Source organism: Equus przewalskii, chromosome 8, assembly GCF_037783145.1.
Source record: "Equus przewalskii isolate Varuska chromosome 8, EquPr2, whole genome shotgun sequence".
NCBI lineage: Eukaryota > Metazoa > Chordata > Mammalia > Perissodactyla > Equidae > Equus > Equus przewalskii.
In genome coordinates, this window is record NC_091838.1 from 27,575,853 (window position 1) to 27,592,281 (window position 16,429).

The window sequence follows — 16,429 nt, forward strand, 5'->3', positions numbered from 1 at the left end:
TAAACGGTCTCATGGCTCTCAGGGCCTCTTTCCCCTGTCGAGAGACACTCATGTCAGGACGTGTCCCGTGCACACACACCACACTTCTTTCTTTCCTCATGCCTGGCTGGGAAGGGAGACCTTGGAAAGGCAGGGTGGCGAGTCGTCCAAGTTATGCTATGATAGTCCTAGAAAATCTTCTAGATGTTTCCTTTCGGTGAATATGCAAGACCCCTGTCTACTCTGTGGGACACAGTAAGGGTCCATTACTGACTTTGCAAGATGGTCGGCTGTCAACATGACTGGAGGGCTTTTGTAGCCACAAAGGTGGAGTTGCCAGAACCCCACAACTAGTGAGGGCAAGAGGGACCCAGGGAGCGACAGGTTAGCCTACAAGATAATTCATCCCCTAAAAACAAAATAAATAGTCTTCATGCCATACGATTCCATTTATGGGAGATTTTAGAAAAGGCAAAACTATGGTGACAGAAGGTAGATCAGCAGTTGCCTGGGGCAGGGGTAGGGGCGGGCGCAGGAACAGAAAGGGAGCATCTGGGATGATGGAACTGTTCCATATTTTGATTGTGATCATGGTTAGATAACAGTATAGACATGTCAAAACTCATTGAATTGTACATTTAAAATTGTTTGTTCTTGTTGGTGCCATTGAGTCAATTCCAACTCCTAGCAACTCTGAGTGCAGCAGAGCGGAAACCTGTCCGGTTTTTTGTGCCATCCTCTTATGGTCTGGTGCTATGTCAGACAATGCTCCATGCTGTTCATAGTGTTTTCATGGCCATTTTTTTCTGAAGTGAGTGGGTGGATGCAGAAGGATAGGTCCTAGTCTGTTTTAGTCTGGGAGCATCACTGAAACCTGTCCACCATGGGGACCCCACTAGTATTAGAAATACTGGTGGCATAGCTTTCAGCATCACAGCGACACTCAGCCACCACAGTATGACAACTGACAGACAGTGGTGTGATTCCCTGATGGGAAACAAGCCTGCGCCGCGGTGGTGAGAGCACCGCATCTTAACCACTCGACCACCAGGGCTGGCTACGTTTAAAATTACACTTCTAGAATTAGCTGATTTTTCAAAAAATCAGTGTAAGAGACCTTCATTTAAAACAGGTGGGAGAGACAAGGATGCAAACTGAAGCACCTCCTTCCATGCCTTTCCTCCCACATCTCCTGGGGATCCCCTTCACTGGAGAACACGGTCCAGATGTCCTGAACATTGACCCGAGAGAAGGAGCCCTACTGAGTGGAGCTGATGGTTTTCCTTATTTTCTCACTTTCCTTGAGGCTCCAAGGTGCTGTGGAGGGTGACAGCAATACATTGCATTAATGAAATAAATCTGGAATCATGTTCGTCTCTCTTTTCCTCCTAACTTGGGCCTTCTTGAGAACCAAGGGTAATCATTCCAAAACCCCCAGATTCCATTTTGCCACGTTCTTCTAAACAGAGATGCGATGGCATTCTCTCTCCTTTGCAGTTTTGCTGGGGCTGGAGAACTCGGCGTCCCACCCTGGCACTGCTTGGCCCCTTATAGGGAGTGGTGGCATTAGACCAGTCCTCAGGTCCTCTCTACCTACTCTGTTTCCTTGAGAATGTCTCTTCAGTTCTTCAGGAGATTCTAGAACTTACTTACAGCACCGTATATCTTTATATGTTTTTATTAATTCCGGGACTCCGGATTGGTATGAAATTTATTCGAGCAAAGTTAAATCATTGCACAATTTAATCTCAAGAGATTCCTGAAGAGATTTTTTTTTACTTAAAAATGCAATAAAATAAACCATTGGTCATTAATCTGCCTGGGCTGTTGGTAGGGAATGTGTTCGCACCTGCAGTGACTTCATTTAGTTATAAATCTCTATGACCTCAACTCACCTACTGATGGCACCAAAAGTCATGAAAATGGTTTAAATCTACTCAACCCTTAGGGGATATATAGTTATGTATAAAATTTTGCAAAATCATTGGACAGTTCCTGAGGTTATTTTATAACAAACACCAAAAGGTTGAGGAGTTGCATTAAAATTGAAATCCTACTTCATTCAATCAACAAGGAAATGCTTTTATTGTCTATAACTTTTATTTATTTTTAAATCAACTTGTAACCATTATGAAAGGACATTTTTCAAAGAAAATTCTACTAAATCCACAGTGCCTTTTGATATTGAGAGTGAGGAAGAAGTGTAGCTGTTGAAACCTCACTCTCTCGGGAGAACACGAAGGGAGAGCAGAAGCCCACTGGGGCTTCCATTTGTTGACTCAGGATTTGGACACAGAGGACCAGGGGCCACTATGTCAGGAGTTTGTGACTTTTTGCTTCATAACATCTGTTTCTCTATGTTAAAGTGAAAAGGGCCTTATCGTCATCTTTGGAGACAGCAAGAAAGTGGGAGCTAAAGAGAATTCTGTTTTGGAGGACGAAAAGCCCAAAGGATAGACTCAGTGGTGGCCACCAGTGAGAGGAAAAGATCCTTGGGACCCTCAGCAAAGAAGAAAGGAGAGTACAGGAGCTGGCCTGGGTCTAAGGTGCAGCGGGTAGACAGTGTCCCCCACGTCACCGCCTGAGGGCCCTTGGTGGCCTCGTGGAAGAGAGGAGGAAGTCATATTTCACTTGGCAGGAGCCCCACCTAACACCTGGACTATGCCTATTGGATGCCCAGCATTTCTTCCTTGTAAGTATCCTTAACGTCATTTTCTGAGATACGAAAAATAAAATCTTTCTTGAGCGTCCATTCTGTGTTGGACAGTATGGTAAACATCTTCACACACATTAGCTCCTTTACTCCTGAGCATAGCCTGTGAGGCAGACGGTCTTATCCTCAGTTTACAGGTGAGGTTTAACTGTTGAAATCCAGTGATAACAACTGTCCCATTAGCTCCCCCATGAACAGCGATGGGGAGTCCACAGGCCCAAGGGTCCCTGTAGGTGAGACCTCCCCCCAGTGAGCCCACGGGCTTGCTCCCACGTCTCGTCCCCACAGGGCAGCTCTCCTGGCTCTTTGCTGGCACTGCTCTGCTGTCTAGGAGAGGAATTCTATCTTCCTCACCACAGGACCCTTTATTCTTCACAAGAACATCTTAGCACAGCAAAAGGCTGTTCCCTCCCGACGCCGCTAAGATTCCAACCCTCTCCTCTTAGGGTCCCGGCCAGTGTTCCATTTTGTTTTCTCTTTTGGTTGGAGTTGGTAGCAATGCTGTGTCCCGGGGAAGCTGCCTCTCCTTCGTGTGCCTTGGACGCTTGTCTCCTGTTCTCCTCACAAGGTACCGATACCCTGATGCTAAGAGATCTTAAGATGGTTGAAAACCCTTAAATCTGTGAAACCGTCAGAGTACAGAGCATTTGTGATACAGACTCAAAAGGAAATGCACTATGTCCTAAGCTTTTATTAGACTGATAACAGCAGTTCCAATCATTTCTTTGTAATGTCCTAGAATTTGAGAAGAAAAAAGCATAAAACCTGCATTGCCATAAAATAAAAGCCTGTCCATCTTTAGTCATTGTGAAACCTGGGCTCTATTCTTCTGGGGCCTGAGGGCTCCTGAGGGGTTTGCTTGTAATACAGGTCAGGTTTTCTCTGTTGAACACTTGTTCCAGCTTGGCCCTCGGCCGCTTCAGCTCAGCAAGGAGAGCAACACCATCAAACAGTAACGGTTGTTCTGATAAGTTCCTGTTGTGAAAAGGAAAATGTTTCCCAAGGACTTAAAATAATTGTGTCCAGCGTAAGCTGGCAGGAGGAAGACCCCAGCTCCGTGTCCTGGGCACTTCTCAGGCCTCTGCCCCAGCGCTCTGCGGCCGGTCACCTGCGTCCATGCGCATCCTCCCCGGTACTTTCCCCGTTGTTTAGAGCCTCTGTTCAGAGCCTCATGGGCAGAGGGCCGTGATCCGTTGCTTCTTGTTTCTGTGCAGATTCCCAGCACAGATCAGAGCCGTTATCAGATCAGGATGGTGGTTCTGTCCCAAACTCCTAGCCTCTGCTCCAAAGCTTCACTTTCTGTTTGTTTCTATCACCATGAAAGTATCTGGCTTTCTCTTTCTGTCCTGGGGGAAACCAACTCTATTTCATCTCATAAGTGTCGCCATTGATAAGATGGGATCAGGAGGACAACAAAGCGTGGCTGACTTGGGGCTGCTGGACAGTGGCAGGCCCCTGGCTTGTGCCTCTTTGCAGCCTCGAGTCCGGGTTAGAGCTGCCCAGGGCAACAGTTGTGGTGAATGGGGTGGATGGAGCTGCGTGCTTCCAGGTGAGAGAAGGGAGACAGTCCCCAGCGATCACCAGGCTGACTGTCAGAATCAATTTGTCCAAATTCTTGTCCTGTGCTGTGTTACCATATAGTTCTCTGGAGGTGAAACCTTTGAGGAGAAAATATCTACACCCCTCTGCTATGTGTTTTACATTTTAGAATATCTTCTGTTTTCTTGCTGTCGCTGTTGTTTTCTTTTTTTAAGAGCTGGATAGTTTTAGTATTTCCAGGGTAATGGCATTAACTAATAAAATGGAGTAAATCGTCATCAGTCACATCACAGCTCTGAGATCATCATTTAAGTTAGATACTAAGTTACTCGATTTCAGGAAAACTGTTAATCCCCAAATCTAAGAGAAGTTTTTATGTGAAAAAACAAACCCCAAAACTAGAATAAATTATAACCTGGATAAATTGTTACCTGTGACTTTAAACTCTCTACCAACTAAACTTTAGTGAAATCCGAAAAACAAAAACCAATTTTAGCTGGAAAGTGACTTCTTAACACAAGGACACTCCTCTTAATGTGAGGTGGAGGGACATAATTGCTTCAAGGGCCTTTGTAATACGTCTTTGTGGTCAGGAGAGGGCAAGAAGCATCATTCAAATTAATAACTGGAGTGGGGTTTTTCCCTACCTATTTTATATGCCAAGTATTTAGGAAATTAGGGGGAAAAAGTAAATTCTTGCCATTTATATTCCAGGCAAACTGTTACTTTGGTTATTTGTGATCGGAAGGTGTGAGTTATTTCAGCTGTGTTTCTTTTTACGACACATTTCAAAAAATAATTCAGGTTCAAAAACAATATATATTACCTAATCGCTTGAGTTTTTTCACTTGAGACGTTTTAGACTTTAACTGAGCCCAGTTTTTTCTCTTTTACTGTTTATTCTTAATAAAGCTATAACTTTATGAATAACAATCTGATATTAAAATAAGCATGGACTTATTAGGCGAGGGAACTTGATGTAAGTGCTGGATTAAAGTTAAATAACACAGTATTAACTCGTCAGAGCCTCACACATTCCAGAACTGACGCTTGGAATTGAGACCTGCTGTCTTATAGGGCTTAAGTCATTTTATAACTTTTAAAAAGACACTATTATTATATTTTTTGTGAATTTGTATTTCGGATAAAATCTCTTTCAAAAACATTTTTGGACTGAGTTTTCGAAAATAGAAGTAAGCATTTTATAGGCAGATTCTAGGTTGAAGTTGTAAATGAAACCAAGTTATTTCAATTTGATTACTTGAGTCATTTGAGATTATAGGCACTTTCTTGGGGATACGCTTCTGTTTCGTTGTTCTTTCCAGTTTTTTTTTTCCCAAGAAAGTAAACAGATCTATTCACAGGGGGAAGAGACTGCATAAACAAACACAGACTGCAAGGAGGGAGGTGGCACAGTCAGCAGAGCCGAAACTCCTCCTCCCCACCCAGGAAGAAATGTTCTCCCTCAACAAGGTCAGGCAAGTCCTCAGGGTTCAGACCAGCATTTCCATGTGCCACTGAAATCTGCTGCTTTGCAAGTTCATATTATTTTGAGAAAAAGAGAGTTCATGGCAAATAAGTTTGAGAAACAGTGGCCCAGTTGAAGTTAAACAGGCGTTTTTTTCTTACTGCAGGACTTCTCAGAACTTTTATTATTGTGACTGTGTACAGTGAATCTCCAGGAGGGCTGACAGTAGTCGGCACTTTTCAAACTTTCTCAACCAAAGGTCCTTTGTGGTTCTTTTCAGCTCTGAAATCGAATGTAAAGTGCTGTACGTATGTGGCAGTCGAAACAGAAGCGACCAGAACCACCTGTGGTTCGTTTACATGAACAAACACTAGATGGCGCTGTCCCCCGAGGGAATTGACTACAGACCCAAGCGTCTTTTTAAGCCTATCGTCAGGGGTTGGTGTTATTCTGTTTTCCAGAAGTCAGATACAAATATTCCCTTCACTTTTTGTTCTTATGGAAGTTTTAACTTTATGAATAAGCATCTACACGTTAAACAAACATGGACTTCTTGAATAATGTAACTCTAACATGTTGGGTAAAGGTAATGACAGGACAGGAACTCTGGCCTCACAGTACCAAGAACAGACTCACGGAACTTGTTTACCTTTTAGTTGTTGTTAAACTTTATCTTTAGAACAGTTTTAGATTTACAGAAAATTTTCAAAGATCACACAGTGAGTTCCCATGTAGCCTGCATCCAGTTTCCCTTATTCTTAACGTCTTACATTATTATGGACATTTGTCGCAACTAGTGAACTGGTATTGATGCACTATTAGTAACCAAAGTCCAGACTTTATTCAGATTTCCTTAGGTTTTACTTAATGTCCTTTTTCTGTTCCAGGATCCCGTCCAGATTACTACACTGTATGTAGCCCTCAGGCCTTCTTGGGCTCCTCTTGGCTATGGCAGTGTCTCAGACTCTGTTTGACCTTGATGGCTTTAGGGTTACTAGTTGGGTATATTATACGTTGGCCCTCCATTGGAATGTGTCTGATGTTTTTCTAATGATTAGACTGGGGTTATGGATCTGGGGAGGAAGACCACAGAGATAAAGTGTCACGTCATCACATCATATCAAGGGTACAGACTATCCAGGGGACTAATCACTGTTGATGATGTTGACCTTGATCACCTGGCTGAGGGGGTGTCAGCTTTCTCCACTCTAAAGTGACCTTTCCCTCCCTCTTCATACCGAACTCTCTGGAAGGAAGTCACCATGCGCAGTGGACACTTCAGGTGGGCGGCAGTTTACTTCACCTCTTTGAAAGTGAAATATCTACATGAATTATTTGAAATTCTTCTGCATGGGAAAATTTTCTTTTCTCCTCCATTTACTTATTTATTGAATTATTTATTTATACCAGTGTGGACTCATGAATATTTATTTTACACTCTGGGTTTTAATCCAATACTACTTTATTTTGTTACTGAAATTGTTTCAGCTTTGGAGTCTGAGAGATCTTTCAGTTGGCTCCTGTGTCCCTTTCATATGCCCCCATCACTGTGAGGTTTTTTGGGTTTTTTGTTTTATCTGTGAGGAAGATTGGCCCTGAACTAACATCTGTTGCCCATCTTCCTCTTTTTGCTTGAGGAAGATTATTGCTGAGTTAACATCCATGCCAATCTTCCTCTATTTTATATGTAGGACGCCACAGCGTGGCTTGATGAGTGATGCGTATGTCTGCGCCCAGGATCCAAACCCACAAACCCCGGGCGGAAGTGGAGCGTGTGAACTTCATTGCTATGCTGCTGCGCCGGTCCCGATGTGGGGGATTTTTAAACAGCAACTTGTTTACTTTTTAATAGACTTTGTTCAGTTCAAAGGATGGAAAGATATTTCTGTCTGTCATTTTTCTTTTAAGTTTTAAAATTATCTTTTTCTCAAAGGAGAGACTCCAGTCTTTGTTCTGTATCGCTCGGTGTAATAACATGGGAGTTTCTAGGTGGCGTTTTACATTCAGATTTTCAACCTCACGCACATCGTTGAATGTCGGTTTGGGGATGTGTGTCTAGTGGGGATCATCAAGCCGAAACTCTCCTCCGGGAGGAGCTGGAGGAGATTTCGCTTCTTCCTCTGCCTCAGGCTTGTGTCCTCTCCTAGAGAGAAAGGCCCTATGTTTTAAACCCCAGCAATTGTCCCAGAAGTTTGTATATATGTGACTCACTCCTTCAAAGGATTCTTTGTTAGAATATTGCTTAATAAGGAGAAAAATCCTTATTCTCATTTAATCACTGGAGTTGAGAGTTTTAGTCTTTGAAGTTTTTCATCCTCTCTTTTATCTCCTACCACAGACTGAGCAGCTGTCTGGAGTATGGTTTGGCTATTTTTAAAGCCGTTGACAGATGGGAAGCTGCTATTCAGAGAGCTAAGTGACAACATAAATCCCTGGGGGCGTGTGCTGGGTGGGGAGATGTCTGCGTATAGATGCCCTTTAGCATGAGGTACATTCCAAGTCGTCCAGCACGGGCACAGAGCCTCGCACACAGCAGGCAATCGAGAAATAGTAGTTGGTTGAACAGATGGATGAAGAGCTGGTATTTTATTGTTATACGTTTCCCATAGTTGAGAATAATTCACTTCTATTTCCTATCCTTGAGCTCGGTTTCTTTAGGAAATACTTTCAAATGACAACATCAAGAACAAAACACCACAATCTCTGAGGATTGTGGCAAGAAATATTACGCAAGTGTTATCTCTCCCGAAATAATTTTATGTTAATAAAAGAAAAAGCTTGACATACTTACAGATCCTTTGGAATAATGATATAGTGGAAGATGAGGGCTACTGATGATAATTACTACCTGTGTGTGTGTACGTGCGTGTGCGCATGACTGTGGATGAAAATACCTGTGCTCATTGTGTTTTCCCATCCGAAGAATCAGAGATGACTCTGTGGTTATTGCCGGTGCTGCAGAACTCTCTACCCACCTTCCATTCTCCCTCTGGCGCCCAGAGCTGCCTTAGGGGTCCCAGTGGGGCAGGCTCAGCCAGGTACTTCCCCAGGGGGCCTGACGAGCATTTCAAGCAATGCTGCTCCTCACTTCTGACGTTCCTTCCCTCCCCTCCCTTCCTCTCATCCTGCTTCTTCTTCCCTCCTCTCCTCTTCAGCTTAAAATTGTCCTTATTATAAGCCCCCACGCAGCAACCAGTTGGCTGCTATGCCTTGCACGGGCCTCCAAGTGCCACATTTCCGTCTCGGGAAACGTGACTTCACACACTCGATCTGTTCGTGCAGTGGTTCTGCCGACGGCCTTTCCCAGTTACCGCGACCCGCACAGTCCATTGCAGACTGGACGCACTTCCAAGCCGTTTTCTCAGTTGGTACTCACCAGCCCCGTGCGCCTGGGGGAGCAGGTCTTGAGCAAACTAGACTCGGGGAGAGGTTCAAATGGCCTTGGGGTTGGGCAAGCCAGGGGTGGTGGGTGGGCCTGGCAGTTGTCGTAGGGGAATAGGGACAACCACGCCGCTCTACCCAGTTGGTGCAGTAGGATGCTGTCTGGTTGCCTCTTTAGTTCAACATTTGCTATTTCCTGAGAGACTGACTGCTATGCTGAATTGTGTCCCCCCATCCCCCAAATTCCTATGTTGGAATCCTAACCCCAGCAACTCAGAATGTGACTGTGTTTGGAGATAGAGTCTTTACAGGGGTAATTAAGTGAAAATGAGGCCGTGAGGGTGGGCCTTAATCCGATATGATCAGTGTCTTTATAAGAAGAGGAAATTTGGATGCAGACATGCAGAGAGGGAGACCATGTGAAGAGACAGGAGGAGGCAGCCATCTGTAAGCCAAGGAGAGGCCTCAGAAGGAACGAACCCTGCTGTCACCTTGATCTTGGACTTCCAGTAGCCAGAACCATGAGAAATAAATCCCTGTTGTTTAAGCCCCGCAGACTTTTACAGCCTTCCTAGCAAACTACCGCACTGAGCTTCCATTAGAAGTCCTTTGTGTCGGTTTATGTTCTTTACGCCAGAAGCATTCCTGGGGCTGTGGCTGGAGCACTGTCCTGGAGGGGACCAGGGCGCAGCTTCCAGCATCAAGAGGTACAGGACACGCTTGGTGATCAGTGGCGTTGATGGCTCTGAGCAGTGCCAGGCTCTCTCCCTGGTGTGCTAGGGGCACACAGCTGCACTCAGTGCAGGGTTTCCATTCATTCACCTCTCACACTCACCTCAACCTTCCAAACCCTGGGTGCTGTCTCCACAGGTCAGTTGCATCCATCGCTACCATTGCGTGGCTGCCTCTTCTGCTGAATAGACAGTGCCATCACCTCAGCCCCCATCAGATCCCCCAGCCTCTTCACTCTCCTCCTCCTCCTCCCCTGTTATCTCAGCAGGGAATAGCCTTTTTACCTCCTTCTCTTTAACTGTTTGAAATCCCCTTTCTCCTCCGCCCACTTCCAGAAACAGCTGGGGCTTAGAGGGGCTCTGCTGGGTGCTGGGGATGGGACACTAGCTTCCTGATTCCCGCCTTCAGGAAGCTTATTCTCCTCTCGTGGCAAAACCCTTCCATGCTCTGCCCCATGTTTGTCTTCCTCCACCTTGTTGCTGCCTTTGACGCTTTGTCTTATTCTTGGGTTTTATTTTGTTTTTTCTGTATTCTGATGCTTGGACATCTGGGGCCTTGCTGACCCTGGAGGACTGCCCCTCCCAGGGTAGCCAATTCCTAGAGATAGGAAATGACTCCCCTGTGAGCTCGCCTTTCACATGCAAACCAACCAATGCAGAGCCCACACCCCAACACCTCCTTTATCTGCCTCCCACTCAGGGCCACAGGCTCCCTGCCCTAAACAGCTCAGGGCCAGCAACCAGACAACCAGGGACGCCCTCCTCCCCAGAGCGGGCTGACGTCATTCACACCAGCCTGTCCTCAGCCTGCTCACCCTGCCTGCCTTTCCTGCAGAAACCACAATAAAGGCTCTTGGCCACATTTCCCCTCACTCCCTCTGCCTCCTGACCGACCCCAGTGTTTCCCCGTGTGGCTTTGCCTGGAGTGGCATGCGCTATTCTCTTGAGAACTGTAACAATCTGTCTTTTCAATGGCAATTGTGTCCTGATCTGTTGGCCTCACTATGCCTGAGTAATAATAAAATCTGCATTTGAAAACACCCTGCTGCCCAGCCACATCCTCTGAACCCTGGATGGCACACCATCAGCTCACCTAGTGTCTGCACTACCAACCTTTTTTTGTCTTGTTTGCTGGCCCAGCTCTCCTCTTCCTGACTGCAGATTCTCCCTCTTTCAGTTTTCCACAATTTTCTCTTTTATTAGCCACTCCTAAAATTTCACTAGTCTACTGCATTAATTTGCTATGACTGCTATAGGGAAGTACCGCAAACTAGGTGTTCAAACAAGAGAAATTTACCGTCCCACACTTCTGGAGGGTAGAAGTCTGAGTGAGATCAAGGTTGGTTCCCTCTGAGACTGTGGGGAGGGACCTGTTCCAGGCCTCTCTCCATGGCTTGTAGACGCTGTCTTCTCCCTGGGTCTCTCCTCAGAGTCTTCCCTCTGCATATTATAGCACTTCTCAGGGCACCGGTTATATTTGATTAGGGGTCTACCCATGATGTCATTTTATTTTAACTAATCACATCTGTAACAACTCTGTTTTCAAACAATGTCACCTTCTGAGGTACTAAAGGTTAGGACTTCTACATACAATTTCAGGAGAACACAATTCAACTCCGAAATTCACTTCCCTAGTTGAGTTTTTCAAGGTTATAATTTGAATGCTTAAATCAATATCACAAAAGGGGGTGGTTGTTCAAAAAAAACACACAAGCAGATTTCTGCATCCCACCCCAAAACCAAAGAAACCCAATCTCTGGGCATCGGGCAAGGCCTTCAGAGGGTCTGCGGCTAAGCGTCTCCCACAGCAGGCCCACACGGAGTTTGGGAGCTTGCTTTGCTCCACTGGGATGGCCATAATAGCCTCCTTGCTGGTTTTCCTGTCTGCCCATCCCTCACACTGCTCACTGATTGGACATCATAATATGCTTTTCTGACATTGCATTTTATTTAACATCTTGATCAACAAACATCTTGATTCCACGTCTTTATTTCACAAACACACTGACTTAACTGTGTGCCTGGCTCACAGTGAGATATTACAGCATTTGTTCCTGTAACAGCCCTGTGAGGTGTTACTCCTCTTCTTACCCCACTTTGTAGCTGATCGCAATAAGCAGAGCTAGGGTACAAAGCCAGGCAATGTGGCCCCGCAGCCCATGGGACGTTGGCTCTGTGTTGTTCTCCCTGGCATGAGGTTTCTCAAGTGTGCAGGGTCTAAGAAAGTGCAGGCTCCTCACCTGGGACTCCACATGTTCTCCAAGATGTGGCCTCATCTTGGTCAACTGGGGTCCCCTGCTGCTGAGCATCTGTACATCCAGTGGGTCTCCAAGGGTGGTCCAAGACCAGGACTGTCAGCTGCCACTCTAAAGTCTCTCCCTAGACTTACACCCCAGAACTGGAAACTCTTTGGGGGTCAGGTGGTGGGGGACCCAGTGATCTGTTTTAACAAGCCTTCCAGGCGATTCTGATGCACACTCGAGAATTCGTCCCTAATTCTACCAGTCTGGGGGGCTCTGCGCTTCAGCGCTCCCCTCGCTTCTCTGCCTCTTCCTCTGGCCTCGCTGCACGTTCTATGAAACTTCTCCCTGCAGTCTCCTTGCGCCTGCCAGCACCCTTCCATCTTCAAAGCGAATCCCGAATGTCACTTATTTCTGAAGCTTTTTTTCTTTACCTCTATGCCTGTTCCTGTAACCAGCTCTGAGATCTCTCCTCAGAATGATCTCCTCCATATTTTGCACCTATATTTTTCCGTTCTAATATTTTCTTGCTCTACCTATATCATCACTCTACTTCTCCCCTTAAAGCAGGCAATTTGAGACTGAGTCACTCACACATCTACTACTATCCCTGTGTTCAGGAAAGTGTTCCATAAAGCACTGTATTGAATGATTACTATTAACCCACAGACACCTTATTTAACGTTGAGTACTTTGACCAAAAGAGATTAGGAGTAATGATCCACTTGATAAAAAAGTCTTACAAAGAAGGATTCAAAATTTAATTCTTTGACAGAGCAAATGTTTTAAAATGATTTCATTTATTTCTCTATCAGAACATCTGTACCGTGGCTCCCATCAACTGCCCAAAGACTTCCACGGTGGACGTGCTCCCAGTTCCTTCATGTACACCCATGGCCAAAGCAAAGTGACTTTTCTGGGGCAGTTAAGACTTGAGAATCTGCCTTGGAGAGTTCAGAATTGAATTAATGCTCCCGCATGGTGTGACTTTTGTGTTATGAAAGAGCACCTCTTTTTGTGGGTGGCCTCTTTCGAGCTCCTAACGCAGCCTACTACTGCATTCCTTAGGCATTTTAGCGACCACAGCAAACTGGTAGCTCTTGTGGTCAACTAAAACCATTAGATATTTATCCCCACTTGAACTGCTAAGCAGCAGACCTCCCAGAGGAGGTGTATTTGATGAGAGATTATTTTAATGACTGTCTTGTTTCAAAGAGATGCACAAATATTTTCCATCTTGGAACACAGCTGCATAAAATGGGTTTTGAGTAACTCCAATCCTGACGTCCTCCATTGGAATCAGATACACCACTGGTCATAAAAGGTCTTGCACATTCTTCAAGCCCTATGGATATAGATCCATCCCCTTACCCACAATTTAAAGTCCAAAAAGTCTGAAAACCAAATGTTTTTAGACCTCATTTGGTGGCAAAACCTCACCTAAAGCTATTTATAGCAGATATTCATCCCATTTTGTATGAATTCAGGCATTTTTCTGCAGAAATGTTTTATTCAATTAAAGGTTTCTTCTCCGGTGTTCACTGAGGGCTTACCACCAGATATTCGGTACTGTATATTCATTGCATTAACCTTTTAAATAAAAAAACAAAAGCCAAATCTCAAGTCAAAAACACAGTTGATCTAAGAGTAGCAGGTGGGGGATTAAGGACTGTCCAAGGCTGGGACAAGTGTAATAAAAAAAAAATTCACAGATTGTTTTCTTGCCTTGTGACAGGACATCTACTTTTGGTGCTGTAAATAAAGCCCCCTTTGATTCTAGAAGTTCTGTGTTAACACTGCACATTGGCCAATCCAGGTTATTTCTGACTAATCTTTCCAATGACCTAGAGTTGGGGGCCACCAAGACTGTCCCTATCATTTCCACATTTAAGGAAAATACCCGAGATCACATGGTGGCCACCTTGGGAACCCTGTGACATTTTTGGCACTCACTCCTACCTGAAGTATTTAGATTCACAAGGACACAGGAAGTTAAATTGGAAGGCTTTCCTCCTACATATCTATCAGAATAGGACTTTTAGGGATTTAATTATATCAGTTTAGTACAATTTCATGTTATGAAATGGAGCATAAATGTCATCAAAGCAAATTATTCAAAGTGTAGTCTCTATAAATAGTCTTTTTAAAAAGTGTCCGTGGTGAGTTGACTTCGTGAATGAATTCTCTTCCAAAATCAAAATTTCTTAGAAGGAATTTTCCCTCACATGTGTGTGGACCCCAATGGAGCATTTTGTAAGTAATTCCTCTGCCCACTTAGAACACCCACCCAAGCCAGGGAGATTCCACTACAAAGGTGTTTCATTTGTTTTATTTCACAAGGAAACAACATGAAGGGAAGCCAATCTGTTCCTTCTGTGGCCTTTGATTTCAGATGATTGTGTGCATCTGATTTCTCAGCTGTGAAACAGGTGACAGTACTGTCCATACCTTCAAGGGTTGTTGTATGAGTTAGAGGTAATTTGTATAAAGTGCCAAAGCACCAACGGGAGCACTGAGCAAATGGCGGTGGATGGGTGTCTGTGTATTTTATCACCATTTCCATCAGGAAGAATGGCAATTCTCGTCCTCAGTCTAAAAACTTCAGGTAACCAAAATGTAGGCGCTAGAGAACTGGAGTCTCCATTCAACTGGTCAGAAGAAGAAAATGAAGATACTAAGGGGAACGGTGGGTGTTGGGATCTCCTCTGAGAGATGCTGTTGGCTAAGAATGTAAGAAACTAACTGGTTGTGAAGCATGGCGGTTAAAATCACAAAGGCTGGGGAGCTGAACTATAGGATGAGCATTTGTTTTAATTCATTCTAACAGATCGGATGCCAGTGTTTCAGCACAGAGTATCTACGTTTTAGCAGCAACTGCCCCAGATGTAGTTTGTTGGAACAACGGAAAGATAAGGGAAAGCCATCACCACAGGCGAAACTGGAAATGAGTTTATACTTAGGTTTCAGTGCCCTCGTGATCTATCCCAATGTGTAAGCAAATAAATATGGCCCCTGCTTTTATGGACCTCTTATACACTCTTGGGACAGGAGTCAAGGCTTCTGTGGTGGAGGATCTCCCCTAGAAGGCCTAGGCAGTATGCTTTTCCAGTGGGATTCCAGCAGAGCCTAGTGAGGGGCCTGGAGGGGCTCGGAAGCACCGAATGTCCCCTTCTACCAAGGATGATGGTGTCAAGCTTTCAAGTTTTACTTTAAGTCCAGTGGGCTTCAAGTTCATAAGAAAGGAAGAACGTACATTTTCTCCTCCTCTTTCCCCGTCTACTTCTACATCCTCCCTTGGGAAACCAAGCCAGCTGAGGGAAGAGAAGGCTGGTCTTCTTTTGAGCAGATAACTTTGCAATATGTGTCAAAGCAGGAGAGTGGCCTCCAAGCCTGGGTGTTCCTTACGTTCACTGGCGAAGCTTTTCAAGTACATTGCCATACATCCCTCACTGCAGACCAGTGAAGGCGGGATCTTGGGGCAAAGGGGAGTGGGGAGTCTGTTTTTCAAGTTCTCAGTAACGACCTGGGATGTGATGATTTAAGCCATTCTGCACACCACTGGAGACCCTAAGATTTTACAAACACCCCCTCAGTCCCTCATTTTGCCTGTGAGTCATGAGGAGGTTGGAATTCTACTGCCAAAGGAAGAGACTGTGCTTGCTGTCCATTGAGTGCTACGTGGCTTGAGCACACGCTGAAAGTGACGAGGCCCAAGGGGACGATGGGGACACTTGGAGGAAAGGATCACATACTTGATTGAGAGGGAAAGTTGAGTGTAAAATTGCAAAAGGAAGCAGAATTGAGAGAAGAAAAACAAGGGGAGGATGAATTTAGTAATTTTCTAGAGATTTCTTTTTGCTTTAGGGATTCTTTATGTTGTTTCTCCAAGCAACATGTTGGGTCATACGCGTGATTCTGAAGTAAAATATGAACAGGTGGGTGTATGCAGAAAACTTACCACTGTGAATCAAGCTTCATAAACATTATACGAAGATAATATTCTATCTTTGTGAATGCGGCACTTGAGAATTGAGAATTTTAGAATATTTTAGAAAGGACATTAAAAAAATGACACAGGAAAAGAAGTTAAAATTTAGGGGAAAGCAGAATATTTTATCCCTTCCCCTAGGCACCTAACACCTAGCCAGCCCATACCAAATGAAACCTTAGTGGTGCCTGCTAAGCCTATCTGAGAACAGATCCTACTTGCTCCCATCAAGGGATGTTCAGGTGTCCAGGCCATCAACTCCTCAGTTCTCCAATCTGAAAACACTCAAAGGATGGAGGGAGAAGTCGTACAAGTTTTCTAGACAACGTAACTATATGGGGTCACCTCTCATTTTCCCCAATTTGTACTCATTTTCCTATGTTGACGATA